Raw genomic sequence first — 19694 nt, 5'->3', positions numbered from 1 at the left:
TCTCAGTGGCTTTCTCAATGCATGAAGTATGTATTTAAGCACCTAGAAGCACTTGATAAATGCCTATAGAAGTGTAAGCATCTGGTAAATAGTAAGCATTTGATAAATGCGTTAGTCAACTCAGGCGGCTATAACAAAAATACCATGACCTGGGCACTTACAAATGACAGAAATTTGTTTCTCATGGTTCTGAAGGCTCAAAAATTTAAGATCAAGGTGCCAGCATATTTGATGTCTGGCGAGGCCTGCTTTCTGGCTCACGGATGGTGCCTTCTTACTTCCACTGATGGAAGGAATCAAATCAGCTCCCCTGGGCCTTTTGAAAGACCCAGTACAGTGAGAATACTAATTCCATTCATGATGGCTCTGCCTTTGTGACCTGATCACCTCCCAAAGGTCCCACCTCTTCATACCAGCACATTAGTGACTAAGTTTCAATATAAATTTGGGGGAAGCACAAACATGCAAACCATTCAGGAAGAAAGGGAGAAAAGGAGAAAAGGCATCAAAACCTCTTTCTTCTGAAAGACACACTTTCTTTCTTTCCTCCCTTCTTTGGGGTTTTCTAACAGTGACAGCTGGCAGAGTTGTGTTGTACCATGAAGAACAGGTAGCAGAGAGATTTCAGTGTGAGTGGGGTGAAAGGACACCAAGTCAAAACCCAGAGGTGGCCATACTCTGCCAATAAAGGGTGATGAATAATCATAGAACATTAACTGCTATTAGTTTCTCTCTATATAATAAGAAAAAAAAAAAGCCTCCCTAAGATTGTCACCTCCTTTAGTGTCACAACAATAATAGTCATCAAGAGATGTTGCTATGGAAACACCTGCAGGTTGGCCTAGAATAAATACAGGTAAATCTTGAAAGGATAACCCATCGGCCCCAGTCAAGCATGAAGACACACACATACATCCATGTCCACATTCCAGCTGTGTTCTCTTCTCTAAACTATTCTCTTCTCTTAAAGGCTATAGTTAGCAAATAAGATTATGCTAAGTCAAGCAAAGGATGGAAAGCTTAAGATAGCCATAAGCTAGATTTTCCTTAAAAGTTTTGACATTTCTCATAGATTTGAGAAAACTCACTTGCCATTTTTGACATTTCTTTTATGTGTGGAATGAGTAAATCAGGGGAATTCAAGATAGTTGTAACCTTTGCAACATGGTAAGCATGTAAAATATCATTAGAATTATCTTTCCTGCTAGCCATTTAGGATAGTAGAAAGGGTATATATTAGAGGAAATTAGTTTATATATGCCCCTTTCTCTTCATTTAATCTCCATTTATAGTGAAAGAAGAACATGTATGCCTTAAAGCTTAAAAGAAAAAATATCCCCTGTTGAACTATAATGATTATAATATATATATAGTCATCTATGTTATACATGATATAGATAATGCATATCATACTTATGCTGTTTTATAAATATTTGTGTGTGTGTGTGCCTGTATTTCTTTGTTTCTTGAGTGAACCCCTGCTAGATAGAGAGATGGTTTGCCATTACTCTTATTAGAAAGTCTGATTTTAAATAAAATCTTGACTTGGGAATTGGCTACGCAAAAGGAGGAAAGATAGCCTGGCCTGAACATTCAACATATTCATAATTTACTTTTCAAATTCTAGTTATCCTGAGTCCTTGGACAGCCCATTTAGGTTTATGAGCTTACTAAATGAGTAGAAAGAGCTCTAATTGTCAACCTATTAATAGAATCTAAGTCAAGCTATTAATAGAATTTGTTATAAAAGTCTTTCACTGAGTTCAGTTGTAAGAGAAATCTGGTTATGTTATATGGTGAGGAGCTGCTTTTCTCACTTAAAAGTGACCTTTAAAATTATTTCTTATATAAATAATGGCTCAGAGAAAAAAAAACATGCAAAATAAGGGAAAATTAAATTCTGAACCCTTTATATGTACTGTTCTAGCCAGTGATATGAAAATGAAAAATAGTTTTAATAATGAGAGCCATTTTTTAATAATGAGAGCTATTAAGTGCTCTCATTATTCTTGACTACTTTGACTGAATTAAATTTATTAAGAACTATAGAACTTATGTACAGAATATAGACTTAATACAGAAAACTAAACTTAGTTCTATGAAAAGTAAAATGACCAAAAAGCAATTTTTTAAAAAAAGCTTATTATAAAAGAATTCTACTTAATGCGTTTAAGACTTTTGAAGAAGTAGAATAGGAAGAAACACTTCCCAATTCTTTCAATGAGGTCATTATTATTCTAATATCAAAATAAAAGTATATTACAAGGGAATAAATATATTGATCAATATCCTTTATGAATACAAATGAAAAATGTTAATGAAATATCAAAAACTTGATCTAGCAACATATCAAAAGAATATATACCATAATCAAATAGAAATATCTATCCAAGGAATACATCATTGTTATATAAATAAATTCTTCAATTTAATATATTAATAGAATAAAGAACAAAATATTACATGCTCATCTCAATCAGTGAAGAAAATTATTTGATAAAATTCAACACCTTTTCATAATGAAATCTCAGCAGACTAGTTACAGAGGAGAATGTCAATAAAGGACATCTACCAAAAAAAAAAAACCCATCAACATCAGACTAAATGATGAAACACTGAATGATCTCCCCCTAGAATCAGGAATAAGACAAAAATGTCTCCCCTCGCCACATCTATTTAACATTATATTTGAAGAAGTAAAATTATCTCTATTTACCAATGACACAATCTGGCACATAGAAAATGCAAAAGACACACACACACACACGCACACTGCTGGGTGTGGTGACTCACGCCTGTGATCACAGCATTTTGGGAGGCTGGGGCAGGCACTTGAGGTCAGAAGTTCAAGATAAGCCTGGCCAACATGGGGAAATCCCATCTCTACTACAGGTAGCAGCACACACCTGTAGTCCCAGCTACTCAAAAGGCTGAAGCATGAGAATCGCTTGAACTCTGGAGGCAGAAGTTGCAGAGTACCAAAATTATGCCACTGCACTTCAGCCTGGGTGACGGATCTGTCTCAAGTTCTAGTTATTCTGATTCTTCCGACAGCCCTTTAGGTTTATGAGTTTACTACAATGGATAGAAAGAGCTCAAATTGTTAACCTATTAATAGAACATAAGCTATTAATAGAAATTTTTATAAAAGTCTTTCTACAATTGTATTTCAATGTGCTTGTTCACTGAAAGCTACAGAACATCATCAAAATAAGTTGTAAAATACCTATGTAAATAGACATCCCATGTTTATGGACTAGAAGACTTAATATTCTTAACATGTCAAAATTGCCAAACTTCACTACAGTTTCAATTTCATTCGTATCAAAATCCCAGCTAGATGGCCGGGCGTGTTGGCTCACGCCTGTAATCCCAGCACTTCGGGAGGCTGAGGCAGGTGGATCACAAGGTCAGGAGTTTGATACCAGTCTGACCAACATAGTGAAAACACTGTCTCTACTAAAAATACAAAAATTAGCTGGGTGTGGTGGCACATGCCTGTAATTACAGCTACTCAGGAGGCTGGAGCAGGAGAATCACTTGAACACAGGAGGCAGAGGTGGCAGTGAGCGGTGATTGTGCCACTGTGCACCAGCCTAACAACAGAGTGAGACTCCATCTCAAAAAAAAAAAACAAAAAACAAACAAAAAAAAATCCCAGCTGGTCTTTTTTTTTCCCCTTCAGAGTTTTACAAACTGATCCTAAATTGAAGGGACTTATAGCCAAAACAGTTTTGAAAAAGAATAAAGCTAGAGGATTCACATTTCCAGATCTCAAAAGTTACTACAAACCAAATCAAGAAGTATGCCAGTATATATGGCATAAGAGTATGCATAAAATATGTATCATTTAATTATATATGTGTGTGTATGTATATGTATATATATGTTCATGTATGTATATATGTATGTGTATATATATGTTCATATATATATAGAGATTCAGTTTTATGTGCACACATGTGTATGTGTGTTGTGTGTATCAGTAAAACTGTATTGAGAGTCATTGTAACATTGATGGTCAATTGATTTTTGGAAAGTGTACCAAGACTATTCAGTGGGGGAAAAGATAGCATTTTAACAAATGGTGCTGGAATCACTGAACAGCCTCATGAAAAAGATTGAAGTTAAGCCTTTACCTCACACCATATATAAAAATTCAATCATGGACCTAAACTATAAGACTCTTAGAAGAAAAATAGGTGTACATATTCATGATAGTAAATTAGGCAAAGTCTTTTCTAAGACACCGAAATCACAAGTCTCAAAAGATAAAACAGATAAATTTAGCTTCATTAAAATTAAAAATACCTATGCTCCCAAAGTAGACTATCAAAAAAGTGAAAAACACCTCATGTTATGGAAGGAAATATTTACAAGTTATGTATTTCATGACAGATTTGTTTTCAGAATATGTAAAAACACAGACCACACTAAAAAGAAAAATAAGCCAATTAAAATGGGCAAAGCATTTGAATAGACAGTTCTCCAGAAAAGCTATATAATTACCAATAAACACAAGAAAAATGCTCAACATCATTAGTCATTATGGAAATGCAAATACAAACTACAATGAGATACCACTTCCCACTCCTAGGATAACCAAAATTAAAAGTCAGACAAAAATAAGTGTTGGCAAGAATGTGGAGAAATTAGAATCCTCATACATTGCTGGCGGAATTGTAAAATGGTACAGACAGTTTAGAAAACACATACAGCTTTCTAAAATGTTAAACATAGAGTAACTCAGGAATTCTATTTCTAGTAAAATTTTTATATACCTAAGAAGATTTAAAAAAACACGTTCATGTAAAACTTGTACATAAATTTTACAGCAGTATTATTTATAATAGTGAAAAATTAGAGACAACTCAAATGTTCATTAACTGATAAATGAAGGAATAAAATGTGGTATATCAACACAATGAAATATTACTTTTCAATAAAAAGTATTAAAATATCTTGATCTTGGACCACAGTTGTTCTCCCTTCAATGTTCTTGTTTATCTTTTCCACTGGGACCTCATTTAGATTCTCATGTTTATTAATATCTTGTTATTTTATTCTCCTCTTATGCATTATTTCAATGATCCTTATGCCAATGCCCTAAACTTGCCAACTGAGACCTACTGTACCTGTCAGTGTACCCTGTTATGACATAAATGAACCTTGAAAATTTTTTCCAAGTGAAAGAAGACAAACATAAAAAACCACGTATTGTATAATCCCATTGATAGGAACTGCCTAGCATTGGTAAATTCATAGAAAAAGAACGTAGATTAGTTGTTGCCTCAGCCTGGGGTAAGGGGAGATTAAGAAATGACTGATAATGAGTATGTAGTTTCGTTTTGTGATGATACAGTTTTTTAAATTAGAGAGTGGTGATGTTGCACAACTCTGAGAATATACTAAAGAACACTGAATTGTACGTCGTTAAAGGGGAATTTTATGGTATATGAATTGTATCTCAATAAAACTGTTATGAAAATAATTTATTAAGAGCTTTATACCCTGCGATGCCTAATCTCACTATTGTTAATCAAGCATATTCTTCCCATTATTAAAAATCTGTAGCACTTTAGTTGGTAGCACCGTGGAGTAAATGGAGGATCAAATTTGATTTTAAGTTTGAATATTGGTTTGCTTCTTACCAGGTATATAACCGTGAATAATTGCTCTAACTTCATTTACTTACCTATCAAATAAGTTTTGAAAGGTTGATATTAGGGTTAAACTGTAACACTTAACTTTCCTTAGTAGACATCTGGCAATCACTTAGACACTACCTGGCAATGGTAATCTGTTATGTATTTTGTGTTTGTATGAAAATATTTTACTACTTGTGTACAGGTTTCCTACTTGGCTGTAAATTATTTAGAGTAGAGGCCCTGCCTTGCATTTTGCCTCTTTCCTAAGGAGCCCAGCATAGGGCTTCACACAAGGTACGTGCTCTGATTTGTTAATAGACTGAGAAATTTTCTTAAGATATAATATTGGGAAATTACATGCAAAGTTTAATGTACATGGTAAAATCTAACACATAAAGCACTTACACAGAATTCAATATTTGTTAATACAAAGGCTTTATACAAAGATACTCTGTTTTTTATAGTTTAAAATGGAACTGGCATCTATTTCATTTGAGTACTATTTTACAATGATATAATTCCTAACATTTTGTGCAATTTCAAATATTTTAAATAAGTGGCTTTTTTTGCCATTTATTTGGCTATTAAACTGAATACATTTATTGGCTACCTGAGACAATGTCATCTATTTATATTCTCTGGCATCCCTCTTATTAATTTGTAATTCTCCAGCAGTGTTCTTACCAATTCAGCAAGATTGGGTTCCTCTGAGCAGATGGAGTGAGGAAAAAATAAAACAGCAACAAAAAAAGGGAGGTTGATAATGCCATCTCTTTGAGCGAGTTTAGCTTGTCATTTCAATGATTCCTTGCTCTTATGGCTCCAAGAGACTGAATAGCTTTGCAAACTTTGTTTTTCAAGGCCTGTGATTAGGAAATCTTCCAATTGCTCCTAATTTGCTCCCTCTCCTCTCATTTTTATTTAAAGAGATGAGTTCTTTAAATGGTACAATACAAAGTTGTGATGCCTGGTTGTTATTTTTTGGAGTGCCAGGAGAGGCAACTGGCTATGTCCTTTAAAAAATAGAGGGCTGTTTCTTGCCCAGATTTAAAAGGAAGCTCTTTTTGACTGTTTAGTAAGGCCGCTGAGTGAGGTGGGGCAGGGTGGCCTGCCCAACAGTATTCTGGAAGTTTGTGGGAGGGGATTTATGAAGTAAGGTAGAATTAGGCAGGGTATCTTCCCAAGTGGAGTAGAGTAGATATCACAGTTCTATCTGGGGAGTCCTGTGAATCATGACATCACTGATCCTGGGAACTGGAATGGTAATTAGTGATTGTCTACTTAATTCTCACTCACGTTCTATATGAGGAGGCTGGGATTTGGGGTTGTAAGTAGTTGCTCACAATCTATTAGTAGAAGAACTAAGAATAGAAGTCATGGCTCCTGCTTCCTTCTTTTATATAATCTAAAAAGAATATGCTGCCTCGTGTGTCAGATATATGCATTAGGCTTTGAGAATCATGGACTAGGGAAACAGTTTGGTATTTCTGGTAGTGACTATAAATTATCTCATCGTGGACTCTTAGCCAAAGTAATTGCTCAGCAAATATATGTTGAATTTGATTAATCAACAGTTTTCTATGCTTGGTACAGAACAAACCAGTTTTCCATATATTTTGCTGATTGCCCTTCCCTTAACTTCAACTATGCCAGATACCTGGCATCTCTGTTCTGCAACCCAAGGCTACTGCTGGGTGACAGGCAATACACAGCTACTCATAAAGGATGCCACCAGGAAAGAGGAAGAGTTGGGAAACCTGAGTTCCTCTATAGTTCTCCCAAAGGGTTCTTTCTTCTCTCATCACATGTTCTCAGGATTAGGGAATGAGTTGTTCAAGATGTCCACCTTGAACTTCACTCCCACAAGAGCATGACTCCCTTACTTTCTTTTACAAAGCTTCTACTCTTTCAAGAATGTTGCCATAGAAATATATCATTGTTTTACCGTCCTATTCTCAGACCTATACACTATCCATCTTCCGCTCTTTGTTTATCCAAGACTTTGGCACCACACTCCTGTCTTCTTAACTCTACGTCTGCTTCCTCTGCATATAGGAGATGCATAATCTCCACTACTCTCAGTTTTCAGTTCTTTGGTGCCCTTCTCTCCAATATTTTTCTTCCCTCCCCTTGAGCCACATTCACCCAATAGTCATACCCTTAGCTTATCATCATCAAAACTATCCACTTCCAAAACCACTAATCAAATACCTTCTACTCTGACCACAACCTCTTCTCCCTCCAACCTTCTTGTTTATCATCTCCCTCCAAGGCCATTCTTCAGCCTTTTTTTGGATCCCTATGTTCTTCAGCTTCTTATTTTCTCATTACCTTCTTATGTGCCATTTCAATGATCATCATGCTACTGCCCTAAACTAGCTTGACTCTGAGTATACATTGTGTTTGTCAGGTAACATCCCATCTCCATAGTGACCCAATTGTTCACATTCAGTGTGCTTGCACTCTAGTTGCTAAGTGCTGCTAGAGAGTCACAAACGCTGGGGAAATGTTAATTTGTTATGACCAATCTCAATTGTACTCTTGGCAGTACCCAAAATCTTGCTCCATTCTTCTAATCATCTTACTTTTCTACTGTTTATCTGACCTTTATGCTTTTCTCTCACTTTTTTTTTTTTTTTGTCTTCTGAGATGGAGTTTTACTCTTGTTACCAAGGCTGGAGTGCAATGGTGCGATCTTGGGTCACTGCAACCTCTGCCTCCTAGGTTCAAGTGATTCTCCTGCCTCAGCCTCCCAAGTAGTTGGGATTATAGGCATAAGCCACCACGCCCAGCTAATTTTGTATTTTTAGTGGAGATGGCTTACACCATGTTGGTCAGGCTTTTCTCAAAATCCTGACTTCAGATGATCTGCCCACCTCAGCCTCCCAAAGTGCTGGAATTACAGTTTTGAGCCACTGCACCTGGCCTACTCTCTCACTCTCTTACCTCCTAGGTCTCCTTTTCATTACTACTGAAGCTATAAACATAGACATTTCTGCAGCCACTCTCATCTCCCTCCCTCCAATAAGCCCATTCCCTCCACACTCCCTCCAAATCCCATCTCTTTCTCACTAGTATGTTTACACTATTCACTATGATCAACATCATGATCATCAAATGACTGCTTTATATAAATTAATGAGTATATTGTGCATGTTTTCCCTAAATATTATATATGATTCAGTCTTTCATGCTTTTGTTTTATTTTTGCTGTAGGAAAGCACCTGACAAAAATAAAATTACTTTTTTTGTTTTGAACTAAATATTATCTCTTAAGGAAGGCACCCATAGTGTTCATATCTGCACTAAATGGAATAACCCTCCTTCTGGGCAAGAATACAAGTCCAACTCTCATACTTTTAACAGAAGGCCAATTCTGCCTCTCCCAGCTCTGTATTAAAGTGTGCAGTTCCTACATAAACAACAGAGTATACCTTCAGTACAAGTACAACATGAAGAGAAGTTAATTATGAATGTCTCAGGCTTCAGCACCTGCCAAAGGCTTGCTTAGAACATCTCATTTTGGGGAGGAATATCTAATCAGTATGCTATAAAAGGAGGAAAAGTGTGACCTTTAGAATCAGAGACCTGTTTGAATATCTGTTCCATTATTTACTACTGATGGGAATTTAAGCAAGTTATTACTTCTCCAAGGGAGAGGCAGGAACATCAGCCTCAGAGTTATCCAGGGAAAGACTAGATGTTTATCTGTCATAGAAATCAGGGAAGTTAGACACAAGGCTGGCACTGGAGATGCCTTTGAATGTGGCACCCAGGACCCTGAAAGTCTTAACTAGTAGGGAAGGCGAGTGACTAGGCACAGAGGATGTCCTGAATCTGCCGAGAAACAGGTCAGCAGAACCCCCATGAATCATGACACAGAGGAGCAGAAAGCAATTCTTAAAACCCTACTGGCTGGTAGGGCAAGAGTTACCAATTACCCTCTTATGAGAAAATTTAGGTGGACCCCAATTCACTTGGAGCTCAAAATGAAGATCTGGGATGGTTAGAATGTAAGGATAGTGTATGACCAACTGACTATATTCTCAAAACTGTCATGACTGTTAGGTTGCTCATCACAAAGCTGAGCATATTGTCATGGTGCCTTGCAAATATCTTCATTGAGCTGAAACTTGGTGATTTGTATTTATAGAGGACTGATACATAAGGAAGTGCTTTGAATGTGGTAGATTATAATGATACATATTCTCAGCCTTGATTGAGCATGCAATTCATTGTGGGTATTTGTAAAATGTACATGTGCAAGCCCCATACTTGAAAGTTCTGATTCAGCAGGTCTGGAATGTTATCTGGTAGTCTATAAGTTTCACATTGATTCAGACGTAGCACATTTAAAAAGAGCTGCCATATTTGAAAATTATTACTATGTAAAAAGTGGCTAAGCCAGAGGAGATGAACAACTTAGAGACTTAAGAGGAACAGCTTTTTGAGCTACAGGAGCTGGATGAAGAGGCCTTAGGGATGAAGAACGATGGGAAAGAAACCTCAGGGCTGGAGGAGGAGGCCTCAAGGATGGAGGAGGAAGAAGAGGAAGAGGAGGAAGAGGCCTCAGGGCTGGAGAAGGAGGAGGAAAAAGAGGCCTCAGGGCTGGAAGAGGAAGAGGAAGAAGAGGCCTTAAGTCTAGAGGAAGAGGAAGAACAGACTTCACTGTTCCATAAGGAAATGGACTCAACCTTTCAGGGTCATACTTTGGTAGATGCAAAGCATGGAGTTTAGAGAACCAGTGATGGCGTGGAAACTATTTTCATTGACTCAGTAGAGGATTCTGAGCCAGAGGAGGAAGAGGAAGGAAAGGGCTCTGAAATAGGATAGGTAAAGACTACCTACCTGACTGAAAAAAAAAAATAAACCTCACATAGACAAAAAGAAATTCCCTTTAGTTATTTGGTTGGGGACTCTGGGTAGAAAAAGTCGATGAAACACCAGGTGGTGCACAAAACTCAAGAGGAAGATAAAACGGCTGTGCCCACAAGTCAAGGAACGGGCACACCCTTTCTGACCTTATGTTTGGCCTCTCCCTCAAAGTCACTAGAGATAGATTATGATAAGTGTAAAAATTATTCACATACAAATTTGAGTATTTCAACAGGAGTCACCAAAATTTTTAAGAAAACAGAAGAGGAGAGACACAGAACTCTGCAAACAGAACTAACATCCAAAGAATCAGACTTAACACAGGAAACAGAAGAAGACTTGAGAAGCAGTGTGATTAATAGCATCAGAGAGATACAAGAGGTGATTAGAAATTTGAAAAGTTCCCATCCAGGTGTCTTGGAAATTAAAATTCAATAGATGATGTATGATCTAAGTAGCAGAATGGATATACTTAAAGAAAGAATGAACATTCTAGAAGATAAAATTGAATAATTCTCTAAGAAAACAGTGCAAATGACCAAACACATAATTAGGAAAAGAAATATAGAGAATAGATCCAGAAGCTCCAAGATTCATTTGATAGGAATTCCAGAAAAAAAGAGAAGAATGCGAATGGAGCAGAGGACGTAATTAAGGAAATAATTGATGAAAACTTTGCCTAACTAAAGAAAGTTTCAAATCTTGAGATTGTCAGTACTGGCCGAGTACCTAGTAAAACTGATGAAAAGCACTGACTTCTAGACACATCTTAGAAAAGTTTTGGAATTCTAAGGATAAAGAGAAAATAATAAGGGCTTCTAGAGAGAGAAGAGAAATAACCTACCAATGAACAAGAATCAGATTGACAGCAGACTTATCACTGGACAAACTGGATGCTAGGAGTAAATGGAGCATTATCTTTAAGGTTCTGCAGGGGAGAAGTGCCAGATATAGTACGTACCAAAAGTTAGAAAAAATTTCTGCAGGAAAAAAGACTTTAAGCCTAGAATCCTATATCCAGCCAAACTGGCATTTGATTTTAGGGATACAACAAAGGTATCTTGATATTGAAGAATTTTGAGATTATATTTCACATATGCCCACTTTGAGAGAATTACTGGAAAGTATCCGTTAGTAGTCTAGGGTGACTACAAATATAATATGCTTCCCTCCCCCAGCACACATCCAAAAATCAACAAGTATAACTGGAAAATACACTTCTATCCAGAAGGATGGACTGCTAACAGCATACATGGGGATGAGGAGCAAGGAACATTACAGATATTATCTAGATGTTAATAAAGTTAAGAGGTATGTTTAAAAAAATAGGTTGATCTGAAAGTAGTGAGTTATTTCAATTGATTGTTCACAGTCAGTTAGATAGAATTCCTTCTTCTACTTTCTGCCCCCATCTCACTACTGCAGTTGACTAGTCTTTTTAGGATTTATACTCTCCTAGCTTGTCTAAGAGTAAACTTCCTATACTACTGGGGAGAAAAGCACCTGTCACATTACTTCCTGTTTCTTCTAAGCAGTCTTGTTTAATTTTTAAATTTTAAAATATTAGTTTTGAATTATGTTTAAAAATTTTTAAAATCTTTTCAAATTATCCTGATAGCAGGTTAGTTAAAATGTATACATACATATAGTCATATATATTGTGGTGCAGGAAAAGAAAACAGTTTGTTTTTGTAATTTCCGAAAAACAAAATTTTCTCAGCTGTAAAATGGGAACTATATAAATTACAGTTGAACTACCTCCTAAGGTCATTTTGATGACTAAATGAACTAAAATACTTAAAATAATGCCTTGGCTTATATTGGCCACTCAAATGCCAGTTGTTATTCATGAAAATAATGAATTTTATTATCTTTTATTGAGAAGGGGTATTATGCCAAAATTCATATAATTCTTTTCCAAAGAGACAAATAATATTACTCTAATCTATCAGCTTAGTATTGAGCACTAATATGTTAAATTTTGGAGAGTATTTATATTGGTTGTTGTAATTTTTTTATAGAGAGCACAAAACATGCTGAAAATGCTATTGAAGCTGAAAAAATAAATTTAACTATTTCCACGGGGAGAAATGCATTTTGCATTTTTCAGTAGAATTTTTTTTTTCTCTTTAGGTAACAGCATGCGTTAAACTTTTCCCCCCACCCCCTGCCTTTTTTTTTTTTTTTTTTTTTTTTTTTTTTTGAGACGGAGTTTGGCTCTTGTTACCCAGGCTGGAGTGCAATGGCGCGATCTAGGCTCACCGCAACCTCCGACCCCTGGGTTCAGGCAATTCTCCTGCCTCAGCCTCCTGAGTAGCTGGGATTACAGGCACGCGACACCATGCCCAGCTAATTTTTTGTATTTTTAGTAGAGACAGGGTTTCACCATGTTGACCAGGATGGTCTCGATCTGTTGACCTCGTGATCCACCCGCCTTGGCCTCCCAAAGTGCTGGGATTACAGGCTTGAGCCACCGCGCCCGGCCTTTTTTTTAAATTATACTTTCAGTTCCGGGGTACATGTGCAGGTCATGCAGGGTTGTTGCATAGGTACATACATGGCAAGGTGGTTTGTTGCCTCAATCCCCCCATCACCTGTATCTGGCATTTCTCCCCATGTTATTCCGCCCCAACCTCCCCACCCGCCTCTGTGCCTCCCCTAGCCCCCCACAACAGACCCAGTGTGTGATGCGTCCCTCCCTGTGTCCATGTGTTCTCATTGTTCAACACTCACCTATGAGTGAGAACATGCAGTGTTTGATTTTCTGTTCGTGTGTCAGTTTCCTGAGAATGATGATTTCCAGATTCATCCATGTCCCTACATGGGGTTAGAAAGAATCAATATTGTGAAAATGGCCATACTGCCCAAAGTAATTTATAGATTCAATGCTATCCCCATTGAGCTTTTAATTTTATTAAGAAGCTTGCTTGAGGATCTTTGGAAAAATAGCACAGAAGGAAACAGTTTTGTTCAACCACCCTAACCTCCAGGCCTTGACCCCATGGGGAGTTTGCAATCTGGATGTGACACTGATGCATTGCCTCTATGTTTGATAGGTAGAAAGGAATGTGTGATGATTAGTCTGCATATCCTATCAGGGAACATTTAGAAACATCCTACCATGAATTTTCTTGAAAAGAATTATTTTAAAATTCTCTTTTGCATAAGAACAACGGTAGATTAAAAACAATTAATGTATAATTGATAGTATACATTCTTATTGCTAGTCTTAAAGATAATTGTTTCTTGAATTCATGTTTTCACTATGACTCTTTTGACGATCAAGCATTTGCAAGCATATAGCCTGTGATAATGTGAAATAAGTTAACAGATTTTAAAAATATATATTATTTTTGTGATACCAAAGCAGAACTTTTTTCTATTTGACAGATGTGTGGTAAATAAAAGTGTCTAGAAATGTAAACAAAGTCTAAATTCTGCTCGTTTTTCTCATAAATTTTAGCAGGCTGGGTGCAGTAGCTCATGCCTGTAATTTCAACACTTTGGGAGACTGAGTCATGTGGATCACATGAGGTCAGGAGTTCGAGACCAGCCTGGCCAACATGGTGAAACCCTGTCTACACTAAAAATACAAAAATTAGCCAGGCATGGTGGCACATGCCGGTAATCGCAGCTACTTGGGAGACTGAGGTAGGAATCACTTGAACCCAGGAGGTAGAGGTTGCAGTGAGCTGAGATTGTGCCATCACACTCCAGCCTGGGCAACAAGACTGAAACTCTGTCTCAAAATATATAAATAAGTAATTAAATTTTTAACAGAATAGAAAAATACTTTTGACTGAATCTAGACTTCAACCACATTTTATACGCATGACTTTTTCTTAATTCTGATGCCCTCTTTCCATTTTATTTCTGCAACAAAAAACCATGGCAATAACTGTGAAAAAAATAAGGTTGCAATATTTTTTATTGTGTTTTTAGCTGTTCTGTATTATGAAATAATCATTTATGTATGAAATGAATGACTGGAGTAGAAAATGGAAGACTTGTGTTTTTTAATAATCTAAAGCCATTTTATGTCTTTTTAAAATTCAAATTACCAACTATTATGATCTGAGGAAAAAAATTGAAGGTAACTCTTAATTTAATTAAATGTAAATCACTTTTTGATAATTGGTTCCTCTTCATTGCTTATCATTTTTGTCTGCCTTAGTTTACCTGGGATCCAAGTCAATGTACTATCATTGATACTTAAAATATAGGCACAATCTTATGATTTCCTGGCTATCTTTTATACTTAGTATTCTACATATACTCTTAGGATTATGCCTGGTTCTGGTCAATCTATACATATATGAAGTTATACTGAACATTATAGAACTGTTAAATGGGTGGAAAAATTTTCATTTAAAAATTAAAAGTTGCTTTTTGCATTGTATCTATAATTAGTCAACCAAAATTTTTAAGAGTCACAGAAGAAGAGATAAGAGAGTTTTAAGATGCTCACTATTTATTTGTGATATCCTGTTTCCACTCATCAGTTGGGACAGGCACTATAAGTAGTGATTCCAACTTAGCCAGGCTGCTGTGGCTCCATCATTTACCTGTTTGACCTTAATGTTCCTTAACTACTCTGTGCCACATTCTCTTCTTATTTAAAATGGGATTTTATAGATTTTTAAATATGTTGTCAAGATTAAATTCATTAATACATTGAAAGTACCTGACTTATAGAAATCACTCACTGAACATTAGCTATTGACCTTCCTTTGTGCTCTTGCTATTGGAAGACCTCTTCTCTAAACCTGATTATGCCTCTTACATGCTGTTAGACTCTAAGCAAGTCCTGTCATCTCTCCATCCTAAGGTATCCTCAGTTTAAAAATAAGGATCATGTAATCCCAGCATTTTGGGAGGCCGAGGCGGGTGGATCATGAGGCCAAGAGATTGAGACCATCCTGGTCAACATGGTGAAACCCCATCTCTACTAAAAATACAAAAACTTAGCTGGGCACAGTGGTGCGTGCCTGTAATCCCATCTACTCAGGAGGCTGAGGCAGGAGAATTGCCTGAACCCAGGAGGCGGAGGTTGTGGTGAGCCGAGATCGTGCCATTGCACTCCAGCCTGGGTAACAAGAGCGAAACTCCTTCTCAAAAAATAAAAATAAAAATAAAAAAAGGATCAAATGCTTATTTGACACAATTTTCCTAACAATGAAATAAAATATAATATATAACCGAGCCTAGTAGGTAGTAGGAGACTATGAAACAGACATGAAAAATAAACATTTCCAGGCAATCTTGCACTTCTGAGATTGGGAGGAAGGCTGATTAAGCCTAGGAAATCACTCACTGTGTTTAAGTTGTCAAATTGTGCAGCCAGTGGATTCTATTATTCAAGAAATACACAATTCCTTTCGGGTTATGAATCTGTTTGTTTATAAATTTATGTCTCAGTGGGAACATTTGAAATAGCTCCATAGCAAGACAGCAAATAGTCTGTGAGCACCTCAAAATTTGTGACAGAAACCTAACATACCATTTGACAGTGTTTTCTTCCAAGAAGATAATCCTCAGAAAAAAACATAATGTTTCTTAAAATGTCTATATTTTTAACATTTATTCTCATGGTTTTCTCAGAAAAGCTTATGATTGATCAAATTTTTAAAATAAATCTTAGCATACCTGAGTAGGAAATACTATATGTAGAAGGCTCAGAGCGCATTTAATTTTTACATCATTTTTTTCTTTCTCTTTGTTCTTCTGCTTCACCTCTCCATCTTTTTATCTCTTGGGTTTTGTTTGTTGTTGTTCATTTGTTTGTTTGTTTGCTTCTTTTTGTGTGTGTGACAGGGTTCTGCTCTGTCATCCAGGCTGGAGTGCAGTTGCATGATAATACCTCACCGTATCCTTCACCTCCTGGGCTCAAGCAATCTTTCTGCCTTAACCTCTCAAGTAGCTGGGACTTCATTATTCTGTTTTAGTATCTCTATTTTTTTTTCTAAAAATGGTGATAGATGCTTTGAAGGGGTAATTCATCACCACATTAGCAGTCATGAATACCCCAGCTTGTTCCAAATCCATAGTTGATTCTCTAGCAGAACTACAAGGAAAAAAAAATTCCATAGTTGATCACTTGGCATCACTTTATGAGAATAAACAGATATGAGATTAATAAGGGGGCTCATACATCCAGAACAGGCGGTTTTCATGTGCGAGCCAGTACCGGGCATGGATGGAAAGGCTGAAAATAGACAGTGAGGCAGTGCCATGAGAGAGCTGCTCTCTATCCTCACAAGCCCCAGCATGGGAGGGGTTCTTCTTCTCTTACCATCTTCATTTTGTTAAAGTCCAAAATCTCAAGATATTACATGACCACACTTTACTTTTTTCTATTTAACTTGTTTTGTTTGGTCTTGAGACTGTTTCATTTTACTGCAAACAGAAATCTGTGAAAGACCTTAATTTTTGTCGCTGTGTCTGTCTTTTATCAGCTGCCTAATGTTTGTCTAGCTATATCCTGCCGGTGACTAAAACGACCCCCAGATGACAAGCTTTGTCAGGAGCATGTGTATGAACCTTTCACACACAGACAAAATAATGTAGAGTAAAATCCCCCAAAGGCCTAGACATAACAAAGCCCTGTTAGGAGATCTGGATTGTTACCAGAGAGTAACTACTTGTCACCGTAGCATCAAAGACTTCAATTTCTCTTTCCAGATCAAGTACAGGAGTGAGAAATCTTATGATTATAATGAGATTTTAATTTGTATAATATTCATGACTTGTATAGCTAAGACCATAATCTTTTCTTCTCTGCCCCTTCACCCTCACCCGCTCCTTCTCTTCTGTCCATTTCCACAAGGCATTGTCGGGTCGCTAGATTGGCAAATTGATTGGTTTACATTTAAAATTTAGAAACTGTTTGAAACTGAATGTGACATCTCCCTTAGTGGCAGTATAATAAGGGACCATGATATTTTACTCCTGTCTCTGCTTTTGGTCTCCAAGCTAAACCTACAAAAATTTCAGCAAACGATCATATTTGCGTAGCAATAAAAGAATGCATTTATCACCACAAATTACCATTCATGAACAAAACCATGAGTGGTCACTGCAGATGGATGATTTGGTTCATCTGTCTTTTAGTTAAGCAGTTCTCCACTTAATTCACATGCTGGGAAAATATTTCCTTGGCAGATGGGTGAACTGGAGATGGGTATTTTTAGAATCATCATACCCAGTCACACTGTTGCAGAGAACACTCTGAGAGATGGATGACCAGAGACTTTGCACTTCTGTGGTCCTTCCAGAAACACTCTTCTAAGGACTGCCACTCCCTGGGTGGCAAAGCGTCTTCCAAAAAGCATTCTGAAGTGATCTACCCATGTTTGTCTGAGCTGCTCTCTATGCTGTCAGCTACGGATCAGCTTAATACTCACACAGCATTAGGAATAGACACTTAAGTCTTACCTTTCTCATAGGTATAAAGAAAGTAAGAAAAGGGAAGGAATATGGATTGTAGGTCAGTTTTTTAATACATTGGATACATTTTATTGGAAGTTCCAGGAGAGAAGGATCAAAATATGTCATCATAGTACTTCTCTCCATATAGTGTTTAGGAAATATAATACAAAAGGCATTTAATAAAATGTTATCATAACAACGCTATCCTAAATGACTTCCAGAGGAATGCAATATAACAAAAACAATGTCTTCAAGCTTTTAAAATCATGTTCCCATGGAGATGGGACTTTCAGCTTTTCATAAAGGACACATCACTAAAATAATACACCAAAATGAACAAAGGCATTATTAAAAATAGAAAACTTACTCTAAGTATATTCGCTTCTTAAATTTAGCATATTCTGATTTATGTATGCGATGTTAAGAGAACAAAAACTCACTTTCATTTTCTTAAGTGTAAGTTTCTCCACATTCTCTCATCCTTCATCCCTACCCACAGATGATTGAAATTGAGCGAGTGGCCGTCACTCTGATATACTGCCCTGTTATTTCTTATCTTTCACCATTCTGCCATTTGCTGTATGCATTATCTAAAATACAGTAATCTGGTCAGGAAAGCATTGTGCTCATCTTTATTTCACGGAAGAGGAAGCTGAAATCGAGAAAAGTTAACATCCTAGTATTACAACTGGTAAATGATCAAGCAATGTTTTGGACTTAAGTCTCCTCAACTTTAAAACCTAGATTTTTTCAGAAACCCAGCTATGATCACTTCCCCAGGATCAATTTCAGCATCGACAACCTAAGGAGTTGTTTTAAGCATTTATTAAACTTAAGGAGTGTTTAATAAATGCTTATTGTGCAAATGAAGAAAAGCATATAACATTGTCTTTATAAAAAATAAACTTTCTTTTTTTTTCTCAGTGGTTACTCAAAAGACCAGAAATTAGACTCTGGGCAAAGCTAATTAGTGTGTTATTAGTTGTGTCATCTTGGTGGGATAATCACATCTCAGTGCTCTAAAATGTGGACCAAACCAGGCTAATGTTGTGCTGAAGGCTTCTTCTCTCCATAGAAACAGCCCAGCCTTTAGGCATTGTTATCATATGTGCCATTTTAACTGCTTGAGTTGATGGTTTCACATCAACTTTATTTTCTGTTTCAAACCTATTATATAATATAAGACCCACTGTGAGAGAATGTTCTGTTTCTAAACTAAAGTGAAGAGTTATGCCATTTCAACCATGCACTTAGTAAAAAGAGAATGGCTCATTTGAAGTGTGAAAATAACTAACTAGGGCCCCGAGGTAGCAACAACACCATCTTCATTTTCTCTGCTCTACTGTTGCTTAATTTTAGAAGGACTTGAGTCTTTCCTCTATTTCTCTCTAGGTATATTACTTTCATCATTCAACATTTGAGAAACTTTTAGATCATGACATTTAATAGTCAGCCTTGGCAGGGTTTCTATGAATATTTGAAAAATATCAGGATTCTCTGTATCATCTCTGTATGGCTTTGGAAGGCTTAACTCATAACCTCTATACTTCTAAAAGCATATGTGTTGGGGAAGGAGAGGAAAAGAGAAGAGAGAGTACTTTTAATTCTTTAGATTATTTTTTTTGGGAATCTGGTAACCAGTCTGTAGTTTACCTAGTTATAAATGAGCTGGATCTCTTATTAAAATTATTAACACATTGAAATGTTAAAATAAGAAATAACTAGATTTTCTCCAAAGATAAT

The 19694-nt window shown here is 36.5% G+C and overlaps 1 protein-coding gene and 1 long non-coding RNA gene across 11 annotated transcripts in view; both read left to right on the top strand.

Moving 5' to 3' along the window:
* Positions 1 to 19694, top strand: part of FGF14 (fibroblast growth factor 14) — a 686012-nt gene that overhangs the window by 369845 nt on the left and 296473 nt on the right. The gene's annotated exons all lie outside the window — the stretch shown is intronic.
* LOC144576599 (uncharacterized) overlaps positions 1 to 19694 on the top strand; it is a 161068-nt gene that overhangs the window by 66569 nt on the left and 74805 nt on the right. The window contains exon 1 of the long non-coding RNA XR_013518767.1: positions 1 to 19694. This exon is cut by the window's left edge and continues 66569 nt beyond it; it is cut by the window's right edge and continues 72655 nt beyond it. This is a non-coding gene — a long non-coding RNA (uncharacterized LOC144576599).

This window comes from Callithrix jacchus, chromosome 1, assembly GCF_049354715.1.
Source record: "Callithrix jacchus isolate 240 chromosome 1, calJac240_pri, whole genome shotgun sequence".
Lineage (NCBI taxonomy): Eukaryota > Metazoa > Chordata > Mammalia > Primates > Cebidae > Callithrix > Callithrix jacchus.
Note: the sequence above shows the minus strand (reverse complement) of the source record. Positions and strands in the feature narration are given on the sequence as shown.